The sequence below is a fragment of the Sinocyclocheilus rhinocerous genome, unplaced genomic scaffold, assembly GCF_001515625.1.
Source record: "Sinocyclocheilus rhinocerous isolate Xijiao unplaced genomic scaffold, SAMN03320098_v1.1 scaffold2365, whole genome shotgun sequence".
In the NCBI taxonomy this organism is placed as follows: Eukaryota; Metazoa; Chordata; class Actinopteri; order Cypriniformes; family Cyprinidae; genus Sinocyclocheilus; species Sinocyclocheilus rhinocerous.
The window spans coordinates 78,242-92,739 of NW_015637538.1; the positions used below are offsets into that span (position 1 = coordinate 78,242).

A 14,498-nucleotide genomic window follows, 5' to 3' on the forward strand; every position below is an offset into this window, starting at 1 on the left:
GGTTCAGGTGCCTGAGATCGAGGATGGGCCTTAGATTGCCATCCTTTTTGGGGACGAGGAAGTAGCGGCTGAGGAAGCCTGACTCGCTCTGAGCTGGAGGAACCGTTTCTATGGCTCCTATCGCCAGCAAATTCATCACCTTGGAGTGCAGGACGTCATTGCTCTAACCGAGGTGGGAACCATGCCGCTGAATCGCGGGGGTCTTCGAGCGAATTGCAGTGAATAACCTCGTTTTATTATCCCCAAAACCCAGTCTGGCACTCCGGGGATGGCCTGCCAGGCCTCAGCCCGCATGACAAGGGGTTGGATTAATTTGAGTGGCTGGTCGCCGTATGGGGACCCCACACTCAGAAGAGGAAATTTGCTCTCTTTTGAAAATGCTTTCAAAAAATGCTTCGCTAGACTTAATGCTCTCATAGCGAGAGCAGTCAGCCCCCGTGTGTGCTGCCTCAGCGTTGGCATGGCCCAGACACATCCAATTTGAAGCTGTCAGTGATAATAATTATTAGTGACAGCATTCTATTTTAATCCGCCTAAAAAGATCAAACCACTCATTAGAAGAGGAGTACTGATGATCTTTATGTGTAAACACTCAGGCAGATCAAAAGTGCTGCGCGCATTCTCTCAGATCCTCTCATAGCGGAAGAGGGGCGGGGCCGCCGTCATTGAAGAAGACAAGCCGCGAGCAAGGCAGAGCGAGACATGAACTGTCGTAGTGAGAGCGGTCTGTCTCAGCGAGCGCAGCCTCAGCGTGGTCGTGGCCCAGACGAGAGGCTCATTCAAATACGAAGCTGTCAGCGATATTGAATCATTGGTGACAGCCTTCTGCTCCGATCCGCCTAGAAGGATTGAGCCTCTCGACAACGAGAGGCACTGATCCTCACGTGTAAACTCACTGGCAGATCAAAGAGCTGCGTGGAGAGTGATGCACGTGGGGGCTTTGCCGGCATTAAATCACTCAAGCCTGATCGCTCATCCCCGCGAGTTCGCCATTTCTTCCTCCGAGTAACTGGGAGGAGAGAAACACAAGAGTGGGGGAGGCGGGGCTCAGCGACGCACACACAAATGCGAAGCTGCCAGAGGATTAAGCCGCTCGGTGTAACGAGGGGCACTGATCCTCACATGTAACACACACTTGTAGCACGCATGATGTGTGCCGGCATGAAATTGCTCAAGCCTGATCGCTCAACCCGCGAGCTCGCCGTTGCTTCCTCCGAGGTAACTGGGAGGAGAGAAACATGAGAGCGGGGAGGCGGGGCCGCCTTCCGCGAGCAAACAGGGGCAGACTGCTTTCGAAGCGCAGCGGGGAGAGCGAGCATGCGGGCTCTGTGTCGGCGTGAGATTGCTCAGACCCTGTTGCTTAGCTCCCTGACTCCACTGTTTCTCTCTCCGAGGCTCGCTGACAGAGGAGAAACGGGAGAGCGGGCTGCCTTCAATGCAGTGAAGTGAGCGAGACTCATGCACTCAGCGAGAGCATTCCGTCTCAGTGAGCGTGCAGTCTCTGCGTGGGGGCTGCCCAGACAGACGACACACTCAGTGCCCTTCTGCATCATGCAAGATTCCCTGCATGAGCCACACTCGCAGTGCGACATTTGCAACAATGTCGCTAGAAATTTTGCTCTTTTAGAACTTACCTCTTAGAAATAAGCTCTTTTAGGCTCGCCGGATGGCGGCAGGGGATCAGCTGGGACCACTGCTGCTGCGACGATGAAGGTGGCGGAAAAGCGGCGAATCAGCTGAGCAGAGGGTCGCTGGTTCAGCTTGATCCGCGAAGGCGATTCTACGGCGAGAGACTTCGAGTCTCGTAGATCAGCGAAGAACATCGTCGTCGCTGAAGGAGAAGAAATCTGAGGATCCTATGGCGAAGTGCCGCTTATATAGTCAGATGCCCCGCCCATTCTGGCGGGCTTTGTCGTCATAGGCTCGCGGAGCCGGGGCCTTTGTTCAAAAGCGGCGAATCAGCTGAGCAGAGGGTCGCTGGTTCAGCTTGATCCGCGAAGGCGATTCTACGGCGAGAGACTTCGAGTCTCGTAGATCAGCGAAGAACATCGTCGTCGCTGAAGGAGAAGAAATCTGAGGATCCTATGGCGAAGTGCCGCTTATATAGTCAGATGCCCCGCCCATTCTGGCGGGCTTTGTCGTCATAGGCTCGTGCAGCTGAGCCATTGGTTCGTTTTTTAATTCACTGCACGAACCAATGGCCATGCAGTTACACTGCGTTATTGAAAGGCTTCAGTATTCAGAGAAAAGGGGAGTTTTCCCCAAAGCGTCTTAGCAGACGCAGTACGAGTAAAGTATCGATAGGGAACCAAAGGCATTTCTTTTTAAAAGCTCATTATCATCAAATGTTTCTAAAATGTTTACTTTCCGAGGCAGATTGCCGGCAATAACAGCCATTTTAGGATAGTTTGTGATTTGGTCTTAGTGACTGTTAGAAATTAACAATCGGTCCCTATAGATTCTCTTTGCCACCTTGAAAACTTCTCAGTCCCTTAAAGTGTAGATATACGGCCGGGAAGCAAGAAAACACACATTCAAATGGTATTCTCAATACTTCAATTTATTCATAGAAATACAGATCTTATATAGGCATATGTCGAGGGGAGTTTCACCCTCTTAACCAATGAGGATAGGGTGACATACCCATACAGGATGTTTTGGCCAAGAACATGTGTTTTGTATAAAATGGCCACATGTACAGAAAAACATGTACATATTAGGAATAGACTTCCTGGCGAAGGATGCTGAACCCTCCTCACAGTTCAGCACAAACTCCTTTACCTCGTAATCCTAGCATTCATCTCCTTATTTGGGCATTTGACCCAAGCAACTAATGTATACATGTGTGCATGCCTACCTCGAATATGAGTAAGAGACATTAAAACACCATACAAGAGAGAGAGAACAGATAGAGGAGGGAGAGTGAGAGGGAGAGGGAAAGAAAGGAGGGGTGAGGCATATTTGGAACATTCTCAAGACAGAGAGTGTTTTCTAACAGTGACTTAGGAGTCCTCTTCACTACTGTGTTCACTACCACCATATGTTTTGTGAATACAGGCCCAGGTCTCTTAACACCAGCTACATAGCATAGAAAGCCTAGCAGCGTCTCTGCTGTCTACGAAGGCTAAGGAAAGATCATCTTTGCATATTGCACACACACACACAAATTGTATACCATGTATGCTGCTCTCCCACTAATGTAACTTGTCTCTTTTGTACTGTTACTTTTTTTTCTTCTCAGGTACACACACTTGCACTTTATGTAGCTTTGTGAAGCCAGCATTTAAATGTTAAATTTCTCTGTTCTTGTTTTTTCCAGCTCTTCTCTTTTAGTTCTTATCTCATTTTAGTCTATTTAATATGATTTAATTTGCGTACAGTTAGTTTTTGTTGTGGTGTGTGTTGTCTTATGTAGCGCCATGGTCCTAGAGCAACACCATTTTGCTGTGAGATTCACTTTACCAGCTTTATCATTTGAGAAAAATACCGTCAAATACACGCTAAAGCTAAAACTGAAAGACCTTCACGACAAACCGTCAAAATAAAAGTCCGGTTTAACTTGAAATTATATGACTGAATATATTACTACTGTATACTACAATGCAATTCTAAAAGTAATAATAATATTATTATCTTTAAGGAATATCATACAACCAAGTTATTTTTTTATTATTATTAATTTATACAGTTCTGTTGTGCAGCATCATGTCTGATAAAATCAAATAAAAAAATTTTTTTGTTGTAAATTGATTTTCATTTGATTACATTTTAAAAGATTGATTAAATTGTTAAAGTTTTATTAATTCATTTAACTAGACACCATTTTTTATGATAAATTTGTACTGAATCATAAAACTCGGAATCCATAAGAAATCAAATGGAAAACACAGAATTTAGGGAAAAATAAAATGTGTGTATATATATATATATATATATGTATTGGAGTATATCAAATAAGTAGCCCTTGAGACTATTGTATCCCTTCAGGGAGCCCTCACTCACAAAAAGGTTGGAGACCCCTGCTCTAGAGTTTCAGCAGTCCTAATCCAATCAGCATAACTATTCAAAGAATGGGACAGGGGCACCAAGAGCTATTAAAGGGTTAGTTCACCCCAAAATGAAAATTAGCCCATGATTTACTCGCCCTAAAGGCATCCTAGGTGTATATGACTTTCTTCTTTCAGACTAATTTAATCTGAGCTATATTAAAAATTTTCCTGGCTCTTCCCAGCTTTACATTAACAGTGGGTGGGTGTTTTCATTCAGCTGTCCATAAGAATTCCATAAAGTGCATCCAACCATAATAAAACGTGCCTCACATGGTTTTGGGTGAACTAGCCCTTTAAATAGAAAAGGTGAGCGTCTCAGTGATCTGTCTTATTTGACTTACAATAAATAGAACAATAACTGACAGGAACCTCTTGCTACAAACTTTGTTTAACAGAAGCATTCATCTGATGTCATCATCTTTACTATAAATGCTAAATTCAATGTATTTCACCTTAGTTTTTCATGTGATGATATGTCAGGATGTAGGATCATCAGATCTAGGACATATTCTTACATTTGTAATCCCACAAGGCCATGGTGGAACAGAAACATGGACGGACTAAGCAGGTTTGGATGGCCTCCGTGGCCGTGACATGAAGCACAGAAAGTTCATGGATGGCCTCTGTGGTTGTGACAGTGCAGGCAGTTATAGCGTATGCAGCTTTGGGAGGAGCATTGACATGCCTTGAGAATGACTGTGGCGGACAGTTGAAGGACTCTCAGGGGAGTCTTGAAAGATCATTTTGTGAGACTCTGGCATGGTGGCCATTATGTGATGTGTCTCTGGTGCTGTGAAGACTCTGGCGGTTATTGCAGGATTGCAGAGTAAATGACAGCAGAAGGGCACAGTCAATATATTCCATCAGAATCCAGCTGATTAAACCTCTAGGATGTATAGAATACAGTGGCTCATTTAAGCATTAAACTTATAACAACTGCAACCCTTTACAAATCATTATTTATATAAATCAAATGGCTGCTCACTTCTTCTAATGGGCAGTAAGTTGAATCATTATCACAAGTTGTATTGTTAGCAAAAAAAAAAAAAAAAAAACATGCCACCTCACAAAAAAACACCTTTTCCAAAATGGCCACTAATGGGTAGGCTCATCATAATAGGAGTCCTTAGAGGCCAACAAAAGTCAGCCTAAGCAGCATGCAACAGACAGAATTGTAATTATAATTATTATTATTATTTACTAAGGACCAGTCACACTACACTTTTCAGTCCTTTACCTTCGATTCGTGTGGATGTGGGAGACAGGACATGCAAGCTTGCGCAAATTTCACTGTGTTTCATAGTTCAACTTTGAAGATATCTCCAATAGAAGATCAATAGGTCACAACTTGACCTCTTAGCTGAATTAAAAGAATGCAGAGTTTAAATCTGCAGGATTGCAGCATTTCAGTGCAGTGCAGTAGATTGCATATTTTTACATTTCGGATGTATATAAACATGCTGTAAATGTGACATCATATTATGACCATTGCAGTGTTCGTAAAAACTTTGCTTGCTCAAAGTCTAGTGTTACCACAGCTTTAGGTTGTGAATCTTTGGCAGCCTGTGTAAAAGCAGAATGCTGTTTGTGTGACAAATTAGAAATGTAAACGCTGTAGGATCTATTAGTGAGAAGGACTTTTTAATGGGGCAAACCAGAAACAAAGTCAAAGAGCATGCAGGGGTCAAAACCAAAAGAAACGAGAGTCCAAACAGTAAATCTGAAAGACAGACCTGAGACGTTAGAACAGAACAACAAATGGGCAGGGGTCGAAACACAGGGTGGATCCAAAATATAGGAAAACGCTCAGAATTGCAATACAGATATTGGCATGACTTAGCAAAGAATGAATAGCCCAGGGTGTCTGTATGTACAGTGAATAATGGTGGAGAAAGACATTCAGGGGTGGCATAAATCAAAATTAGAGCGTGGCTCCCTCATGTGACTGGTGGAGGGAATAGCAGGCTCAGGTGTGTATGTGACAGTTCAGGCAGGACCACTTTGGCAAGTTATGTTGAGTTTATTGAAACACAAGTTATCTTTGGCAGTATGGTTCCTTATGGGGGTTCTCGCTTCATAATTATTTGCACATACGAGAGCTTTAGCATTAACCCCCCGGAACCATCAGCTTGAGTGATATACAGATGATTAAGAAACATAAGCAATGTCTTAAGCGAAACAGTGGTAACATGTAAATGTTGCATTGAATTCCGGGAGGACTATACTGTAGCTTGCTATGAAGAATGAATGTCACTCGGCAGTGAGGTCCATGACAGCTAGGACTTGAAAGCCTTGGTAATCTGAAACAAAAAGAAGACGACAGTCAGAAGGTGCACAATAATATATGCTTATAATATATGAACAATAATATGCTTGATACTTATAGATGGGAGGGAGGAAGGTTTTGCAAGCAGTTTGAGCATACTTCCCGAGCTGTAACGCAACACATATATCCCCGGTCTAATAAAAAATGGTAGTGACCTACGTGGCCTGACTGAACTATCGCTGCGCTCGATTTTGTTATTTGTTTACTACTAAACAGGACATATTGTATGTTGTAGGCTATTTGTAATGTGCAGTTTCTGTACATTAAAAAAATAATAAAAAAGAATCCACAAAAATAATCATTTGTTGTACACATGTAATAAATGTTTTTTTTTTTAAAGAAAATTTGAAATTTTACCTGAGATACTGCTCTAAAAAGATAAGTATGAAAATATAATTTACAGATAGAAATAGCAAAGTGCAAACATTTTACTACTTTCTGTAACGAGGGAGGTGTGACGACAAAGTGGGGATCCAAATGCAAGGCTTTAATAAGAGCATAGTCAAACAGGCATGGTCAACAACAGCAAACAACAATGGCAGTGGCAAGGCAAAAGAGTAATCCAGATAATCAGGCAATGGTCAGGGCAGGCAGCAAAACAATCATAAACAAGAAAACAGTCCAGGGATCAAAACACGAATGCAAGGAAACTAGAAACACGGAAGAGCTATACAACATACAATCACCAGCGATGACAGAGAGTGTGTGTGCTATTCTTATAGTCCTACTAATGTGAGACAGCTGTGAACTGATGATGAGATCTGATGAGAGACAGGTGATGCACTTGATGAGTCCGGGCAAAGGATTATGGGAAATGGAGTCCTGAGTGAATGGCAAGTTACAGAATGGAGATCATGACAGAGCCCCCCCCCCTAAGGAGTGGCTTACAGACGCTCCTTAACCTGAACAGACCAGAGTCCAGGAGGGAGGTGGAGCGGAGGTGGAACAGGGGGAGGGATGGAGGGCCAGGTCCATGAGGAGGGAGAGGAACAGGGGACTGAGACAGAGCCGGCGGAGCGGAGAGCCAAGGTGGAACTGGCGGAGCAGAGCCTGGAGCGAGCACCGCCATCTCTGGAAGTTCTGTGGTAGTGTATGCAGCCCAAACACACCAAAAAGCAATTCCCATCATGGGAAGCGCTTCAGACAGGGGAATCAGTTCACGAACAGGAGGGCTAGAGTGAGTGGGTTTGGGGATTCCAGCTGCGCGAGCAGACACCACCGGTGCATCCCTCACACTGGATACCAGACTGGGACACCGAAGGGCTGACCTTGATAATCTGGGTGTAACAGACAGGACGTGACATGACTCTGGATGAATAGCTGAGACGTGACGTGACTCTGGACGAACAGCTGAGACGTGACGGGACTCTGGACGAACAGCTGAGATGTGACGAGGCTCTGGCAGATCAGATGAGACTTGACTGGACTCATGAAGATCAGTTGTGACCTGACTTGCCTCATGAAGATCAGCTGTGACTTGACATGCCCCATGAAGATCAGCTGAGACTTGACTGGTTGGCCTGGAATGCTCAGAAAGCCGCTGGATCCGGGTGTGGCTGGTGATTCTGTAACGAGGGAGGCGTGACGACAAAGTGGGGATCCAAATGCAAGGCTTTAATAAGAGCGTAGTCAAACAGGCGTGGTCAACAACAGCAAACAACGATGGCAGTGGCAAGGCAAAAGAGTAATCCAGATAATCAGGCAATGGTCAGGGAAGGCAGCAAAACAATCATAAACCAGAAAACAGTCCAGGGATCAAAACACGAAGGCAAGGAAACTAGAAACACAGAAACTTAGAAACCACGGAAGAGCTATACAACATACAATCACCAGCGATGACAGAGAGTGTGTGTGCTTTTCTTATAGTCCTACTAATGTGAGACAGCTGTGAACTGATGATGAGATCTGATGAGAGACAGGTGATGCACTTGATGAGTCCGGGCAAAGGATTATGGGAAATGGAGTCCTGAGTGAATGGCAAGGTACAGAATGGAGATCATGACACTTTCACTGCACTACTAACTTGTAAAATGATTTTGCATGTGAATGCATTATTTGAAATACCTCTTGAATTTATACTTTAATATTTAAAATGTCTTACAAATATTCAGCAGTTTTATGACCAGATATAATATTCAGCAGTTCACCAGAAAAATAAATAAATAAAGATATATTTTATTAGCTCTTAGTGTGAAATAACAGTAACATGTGGATTAACATACATTTCCTCATACTTTGTATTTTTTCTATTTAAAAATCTAGAAGTGGGCTTATCAGGTGTGTGAGTTTATAGGGTTGCTTCCCCTAATGCTGCATAGACAGGGATGGTAATGTCCGGTCCATGCACTTCCATTCGCTCACCACCAGAGATCACCCGCTCACTACTATGGACTCTTGCACCACACTACTGTTGCACTTCACCCGGACTACAGTTCCCATCATCCATTGCACTGATTACACACACAGCTGAATCCAATCAGACATGCTACATAAGCCATGGACTTCCTCTCTCTCAGGGCCGAGAATTCTGTTACGGGGCAAACAAGACGTGAGACGTACGGATCCATTTGCAAGCTTTATTAAGGGCGTGGTCAAAACAGGCGAGGGTCAGGCAATGGCAAACAGGTATATAGAAGACAAAACAAGAGCAGTCCAGTAAACAAGCGAGGCTAGGAAAACTAAGCAGGTTCCGTAAGGTAGCTATCAGCTATAGCAGTGATACACGCTAAACAATACTCGGCCCTGAGAGAGAGGAAGTCCATGGCTTATGTAGCATGTCTGATTGGATTCAGCTGTGTGTGTAATCAGTGCAATGGATGATGGGAACTGTAGTCCGGGTGAAGTGCAACAGTAGTGTGGTGCAAGAGTCCATAGTAGTGAGCGGGTGATCTCTGGTGGTGAGCGAATGGAAGTGCATGGACCGGATTCGTGACAGGTAATTGATTCCATCATGTTTATTTACAGTGCTGCTTGGTTGCCTGCTAGTCCTTCTTTGTTTTATTAGGACTGTTTCACACATAGTCTGTAGCAGTAGTGCTGCTGCCTGTTCCCGGTGTACACAGCCATCTGGCCAGCGGTGGCCTGCTCTGTGACCCGCTCATGTTCATTTCAGTTCATTTCAATGATTCCAGATTACAGCCTCACACTAGGATATACAGGGGTTGGACAAAAAATGTGAACACCTATTATTATTATTATTATTATTATTATTATTATAGGGTTAACATTTGTGTTCGATGATCTTTTTTAATTGTCCATATTCTCTGGGTAGTGTAGTATAAGTTGTGTTCAGCAGAATTTAGTACAAGCTATGGGTGAAGCTGGAGCATCTGTAACCTTAACAGCCCTATTGTTTGGTGTTTTAAGAGCAACAGTCTTTATGATTATGACTGCAGACACAAAGCGCAGCAAGACTTTATCAGCAAAGAAGATTGGGCAAAAATTAAAAGTGAACGATGTGAACATCGAAGACTAACAAGTGTGTCCAAACAAAACAGAACTACTGTGGCAAACCTCAATATTCACTTCGAAGACCCTGTTTCCACAGACACTGACCACAGACAAGTTCACGAAACCAGCATCCACGAAAGAGCTGTACCTGCTTTAACTTTAATCACAGACACTAATGCTAAAAGGTGAAAAATATGGAGTCATGATCATGAAACCTGGACAGGTGGAGTTCTAACTTCAACATCTGCCATGGTCAGAGAAATCACCTGACTTGAATATTATCAAACCTTTATGGATCGTTTTGGAGAGAGGAGTGAGCAGTAGATTCTCTGAAGCAACTGGCAAAGGTATTGATGGACGACATTCCACCGCAGAATATTCAGAGGTGGTATGAATCTACATTGCAGGCTGCATTAATATTGGTAAAACACCTCAATACAGAAATATTTCCCTCGTATTCACATGATTTTGTCCAACCACTGTCTATGTATTGTAATTGGTAATATGGTAAACCAGGTCATAATCATGTCCTGTGATAACTGACAGCATGCCACATATGCTGTTGACAGATTCTGAGTTGTAAATAACCCAAAAAACCTTAATATGATATTCTTGGCTATCTTAATTAGGTTGGGGGAGTGCATTTGAATTTGGTCTGGTGTGTCAACTGGGTTTCCATCCAACTATTTTGTTGCTCATTTTAAAAGTGCGCATAAGATGTCCTGAATGGAAACACTTAAAATGTCAACTCTCAAAATTTGCATACAAATTCATTGCACTAGGCAGAGGTGGATTACCTAGCATTTTGCATTCATTTGCAATGGACTGGTCCAATGAAGCATTGCATATAACTGCTCAAACGAACCGTTAGACGAAAGGAGTCTGGGGACGAATGGGAATAGCCGTTTGAGCCATCATAATGTGCGCTATAGACCTTAGTCATGGTAGACGCCATATTGAATTGTACAAAAATTATGAAAGTGATGCTGTGAGGGATAGACTTGCAGTCTTATGAATGGCATACACTGGTCCTAGATCAAATGTAATTCACAACTATCAAAACTGTTTAACAGAATTTTTCTCTACTGAAAGTTGGAAAGACAAATACATTGTTGTTAAACAGTAAATTGAACACACTGTACCCCTATGCTTCACAGCATCATTTTCATTCCTGTAAAAAACAAAACAAAAAAGAAAACATGGCGCTACCCTGACTAAGGTCTATTGCACTTCTTCTGCAACATTTTTGTATTATTGCTTTGTTACAGCAAATACAGTTTTTCTCAGAGCATCATGACAGCAGGCCTGCCTCAAGATTCACATGTTCTTTATTCAAGTTTTTATAGAAATGCGCATAACAAATGCTAAACATTTTGGATGGAAACTCAGCTCATGAGCCATTGGCTTGCTCTTACCAATGATGTCTCTTGCATCTTCCCAGGTATCAGCAGATATTGCACAGAAACTTGGTCTACCTAGCAACAATAGCAGACTCTAATCAGAATATGCAGTCTCTGTTACCAGCGGTATGTTATGACTGGAAGCTTTAACAGCTTTCTTTCTTTCATGCTTTCTTTCTTCCTTTATTTCTTTTTTTTTCTTCTTTTTTTTTTCTAAAAAAATGACAAAGAGTGCTGGGATGATGCAACAAAACTTTATACCAAAATCTATGCAGCATGATGCAAATGGTCACTTACCTGAATCATAATAATAAGTAAACAAACACACACACAGAGTATTTGACCTCTAGGGAGAGCTGTCCCAAAAAATCCCAGGGATTTTGCTGTGGAAGCAAGACGATACAAAGCCCAAGTCATGTACTCAGCAGTGGTTTTCATAATGCACGGTGCAGGAGACGTTACTTCTTCTCAAATCTTGTTTCTTTTCAATATTTCAATATACAGCATTGACATTGGTAAAAAAAAAACAATATTCAGTATTGCTTTATAAACCAGATCATTTTGAAAGTAGAGGAAAACAAACATACAGGAAAAAAGAAATGGGGGTTACTAGATATACTATCATTAGATTACTTCCAAATGGTCTAACTGAGGTCCCCCATGTGGCTTCAAATCTTTTTGGTGAGCTAAGCTCACTAAAACGTTACCGTTTCATTTGGGCCCAATCCCAATTCTATTGTATACCCCTTCACCTACCCCTACGCCTACCCCTGCCTCTTGTCCCTTGAAATAGTGTGTCAAGGGGTAGGGGTGAAAACGGGCGATTCTAGGATTTTTGTTTTAGGGGGGCTCAGCCCCCAATGAGGGTATAAAAAAATTAAAAAATTAAAAAAATTAAAAAAATGTTTGACTAATAGGGTAGGGTGGTATACTAAACTTATTGCAGTATTCCACTGTATTGCATAGATGGCTATAACATCTGAGTAATGAATAAGCCAAATACAAGTCTTCCTGATCTCTCTCTCTCACACACACACACACCTGCTTACTGTACACAAAATTTTAATGTTTGCATTTCTAGTACAAACCTCATTCTATGCTCGAGTACTGTCTATCACTGTCTTTAATCATTTCTGTGCATGACTGTATGGTAGTTAATGCCACATGCACTGTAATATGTTTTATATTGAAAGTTACATTTTCAAATGAAAATAGCAACATGATCGTTTAATAAAGTATACGTTCATATGTGTGAAGGGCAGCATTTTCGCTTGAGGAAACAGCTGTGGTGTGATGGGTAGATGGGAAACCGATTGCTCCCTCGTGACCTTTTGTAAACTGTATTTATGACAAAGAACGGCACAGATGCAGATATTATAACAATATATCGATAAACACACACCTTGTCCTCATGGCCGTAGCCAGGCTTTTAAAATTAGTGAGGTCCGGAGAGATGTTGGTGTTAAAGAATTGTGCTATAATACCCCCTACAAATACAACTCATTATATACACTATAAACACTTTAAAAGAGACAGACATGTAGATGTTTGTGAAAGATGTTTTCTCTGTTTTGGAGGAATAATCATTTTAAATCATACCCTATTTATTGCATCAAAAGTTGTTAATACTTTACTATAGTACGGGGTGGATAATTTTAGGCTATCAGTTGTTTATTATTCATGCAACAATACATATTATGGTTATAGTTTTTATTAATAACCATTGCTGATAACTTTGTCTAGTGCTCTTTTGAATGTTTATAGCATGATTTATGAAAAAAAAGCTACAATACTGAATGACATAGCATAGACTTTCTTCATGGCTAGTGTTTACGTATTTCATTTCATTCTGTAAACTACTCGTTCAACAGATCTGTCTACTAGTGTTAAATGATACTGTTTTTGACTGCATTGATAACGTTTCTGACAGATAATATCATATTTCTTTGCGTTTCCCAGATGTCGTATCCTGTCAGCAATAACCTGTCTGTGGGCTTTTTTGTTACTGTCAGTTTAAGTGCCGCCGATGCAGTGTTGCCAGATATTGCTATTAAAACAAACAAAAAACGAAAAAAACAAATAAATAAACCAAAATTATTTCAAATCTTTTGCTAATAAGATAAGATAAAGATATGGCTGACCCTAAACCGAAACTTCCTACTTTATTATCTTTCTAAAGTATTAAATTAAGTTAAAAAGACAAGTCCAAAAACGCTTATAATAGCTGGATCCGGCAACTCTCTCAAGTCTCACTCCGGCAGCGTCTCGCCGCGATCATTTTCATACCACGGACGTTAAAAATTCTTGCAAACTGTCTTAACTGTATTATACATGTCATGCAGACATTCATATGAGGAGTTTAAGATCAATTAGTCATTCAGAGAACAAATTTTATTTTTGAACATGGAAAATTTACGGTGACCTCATAGCTGGCTACGGGTCTGGTTCTGTTTCTCGCTCTGCGCCGCCACGGTCTGCGGACTAAAGAATTCGCTGAAAGACGGGGAGGAGCCGAAGCCTAGTGACACCCATGGGTGAAAATATTCCCCCTAAGAAATGGGACACCAATACTACACTGTTACACGTCATCATACATCGTCTAGCTCCTACAATACACATACCTATGCTGGTGTGCATTAGAGCCTTACCGTTCTATATTAATGCGCTGCTTACTGACACACACACACACACATCAGAGATCACGAAGCTCACACATGCAGGAGCAAAGAAACTTGTCAATCCTGCCCCACGACTTTTATTAATAACATAATTTTTATAAATAATGCTGTTTGTGAAGTAAACTCACTCATTGTAAAGAGAAACGCACAGACACACACAACTTTCATCTCTTTCTCTCAAATTGGCCATTCTGAGAAAAAGGTTTAGTGATTTCTAATTATTGGAGGGACAAGCCCCCTATGTCTATGGTGGTTATCACCTTGATCAGACATAAAATATGTTGTGGCATTATCGTGCAGTCAGTAATGATAACGTAATGATAACGTTAGCAAACTTTTACTTTTAACATTTTTGCAAACAATTCTTTGAATAACATGACCGTAAATATGAACACACGATTGAATGTAAAATAAACAAATTATTACTTTTCATTAAAATCTTTAATGACAAAAATGATTACATTTATGGGTCTGTTTGTTCGCTCGGGCAGCCATGTTGCCGCTGTTGTCACAGTCTTCAGCTGGTGTGCCCAGGATGGCCACCAGAGGACACTGTTTGCTTGTGTAAGCACATGGCTTGTGTCGTGTTTGTTTA

General features: G+C 41.7%; 1 long non-coding RNA gene across 1 annotated transcript in view; it reads left to right on the plus strand.

The window, feature by feature from the left end:
• LOC107748999 (uncharacterized) overlaps positions 1-11,378 on the plus strand; it is a 28,362-nt gene extending 16,984 nt beyond the window's left edge. Inside the window, exon 3 of the long non-coding RNA XR_001640980.1 lies at positions 11,267-11,378. This is a non-coding gene — a long non-coding RNA (uncharacterized LOC107748999). The remainder of the gene's footprint in view (positions 1-11,266) is intronic.
• The last annotated feature ends 3,120 nt before the right edge of the window (positions 11,379-14,498 follow it).